This window comes from Acanthisitta chloris, unplaced genomic scaffold, assembly GCF_000695815.1.
Source record: "Acanthisitta chloris isolate BGI_N310 unplaced genomic scaffold, ASM69581v1 scaffold45, whole genome shotgun sequence".
Classification (NCBI taxonomy): Eukaryota; Metazoa; Chordata; class Aves; order Passeriformes; family Acanthisittidae; genus Acanthisitta; species Acanthisitta chloris.
Genome location: NW_008674034.1, coordinates 58,425 through 60,991, shown reverse-complemented (window position 1 = coordinate 60,991; position 2,567 = coordinate 58,425).

The window sequence follows — 2,567 nt, the reverse complement described above, 5'->3', positions numbered from 1 at the left end:
AAGTCAGAAACAGACTGAGCTTTAAGGGAGCCCTGCCCCCACCCCATCCCCAAAATACCCCCAAACAAATAAGAAGGGCAGTTTTTACTGTTTAGAAAATTAACACGCTTCCAGAACCAATGGTTTGTACCAGTCTCTGGAAGAAAAAGGTTTGAAGCTCTGTATCTCCATGTGCTTCACTGAACCTCAGGAAGAAAAGAAGGTAGCTGTGAAGGCAGACCTTTCTTTGGCAGGGAAGTGACAGCTAGAGTATTGCCACCAAACTTTCATCTTATGCTTCTTCATCCTTGGCAGATGTCTAGGGAGCTTAGAATCTCCATAACATTGCAAAGTCTCCCTTAGTTGCCTCCATTTGAGATTTTTCTTTATACAGAGGGAAGGGAAGGAACAAAGCCTCTTTGGGCCAAAAAAAGTAGTAAGGGATGGAGCTTTTCTTTCACTTGGACTAACTGCAGTAGTTCCCCAGTCTATCTGATTTTCTCAGTCTCTTTGCATTAATGTGAAATACCAAGTGATGAAATTGGACAAAAATAATTTTGTAAAGCAATGCTCATGCAGTGTATTTTTTCATTAATTTTATTTTTAGTTTATACCAGACTTTTTAGAATGTAGCATAACCACAAATATTTTTTAAAAAAATGTGCTAACTTGTTCCTTGTAACAGACATTAATATTAGTTACCAGACTGAGATAGAGCAGAAGTTAACACTTGCTATTAAAAAACCCCCAAAAAACAAAACCAGAAGCTATTTAGCTATTCGTTATTCAGCGCTTCTGTTTCAATGGAGTATATGCAGGCAGAGGTTCTGACTGGCCCAATGATGCTGTCCTCTAGCGTCTGATTCTGCAAGGCACTGAGCACTGCAGACCTCCTGTCATCATGGCAGAAGTAAGAGTAGTCAGCCTGTTGTAGCATTTGGACCTTTCAACAATCAGCAGTGGTGTGAGGCAGAGGAAAATTTGATCTTGTATGGGAAGAGCTGGTTTATCTTTTAACTTACAAGGGGATTCATGTAACTCATTTTTGTATCTTTAAAAGCAAAGGTAAAGCAGAGCCTTGCTCAGTAGCTCAGCACTCACAGGAATATTAAATAAGGGAAGATTGACCCACCTTGTGTTTATCTACTAGCTATGTATGACTAAAAGTGTCCTTTACCATTCTGACCCCAACTTATAATGTGATGGACCACCATTATTGCAGCTCTCTGTAGCACTGGTTTAGAACAGAGGGTTTAGTTTGGTTTTAGTTAAAACTAAGTGCTCCCCCCCAACTGGGTTGCATGCTTTTCTGAAACCAGTTCTCGTCCTAGAGGAATTTCACATTGAAGCTATTGGATCAGAAAATCATGTGAACATTTTAAATATTTAAAAACAGTAATAAAAAAGTAATTTCCTTCTAAAACAAACACAACATTTGAAGCAGAATAATATTTTAATAAAATTAAATCTGAAGTATTCACAAAGCATTATGCACATACAGTACATACTGTATTTAAAGCCTACAGACCTTAAATAATTTTATTCTAATGTAGTCAGCTTTGGACACAAGCTAAGCTTACTTGTTTTGTAATAAAGTTTACAATTGTTCCTGAAAGTGATTTTACATATATACATATATATAGAGAGAGCTCTATATCTATACTCCTACAGGTTAGTGTAGGTATATACACACACTTACGTGTATGTGTGTATATAAATATATATACACATACACATACATACACAGCTCTGTACATATATAAAATACACACATGCACACACAGAGGAATGTGTGCATGGTGTGTGTGTGTGTGTGTTCATGTACAGATACACCCTATCTAGGATCATTACAGAGGGGCTGGTCAGTAAAAAGAGGTAACTGCAAACAGCCACCCTGATAAATATAAAACAAAAATGTGTAAAATATTTTTAAATTAAATAGATTGTTCATAATTTGCATTGAACAAAACGAACACAGTCTTCTGTATTATATAGAAATTAGGTTTATTGCATTTGATTATGTTTGTGAGACAGATGAAGAGTACCTCTCTGCTCATGACAGCAAACTTCTATGATGCAATTTTTAAAAAAACCCAAAAAACCCAAACCAAAGACATAGTGGAAACAAATTATTCAATTAATACAGTTTTGTGGATGTGACCTATGGTGATACTTTCCAGCATGTGGCAGTTTTCCTGTCTGTTAAACTACTGCCCTACTTCAACTGGTTCGAAAGGAGACTGGTTTCTCTGTCCTAATTGTTTCAAGCCCAGAAGACTTGGTTACCTTATTCTTTTCTCATTTTGATTTATTATAAAAAGCTCACTACAAGAAAGATAAATCAGTTTTCAAAAGTGAGCTAGAAGAGCATTTTCCTTGAATTTTATCTTGGTCAGGTAGGAGGTTTTCTATGTGAATTATTGTTATTGGTCTCCTATTTGCTCTGAAGACATATCCACATTAAAATGCTATTTCCATGACAGCAGTAAATGGTAATCTCCATGCAATGTAAACTGTAATTTCAGAACATGCATGTTATTTAAAAAAAATAAAAATATAAGGTGCCTTGAGAATGCTGGCAGTTTTAC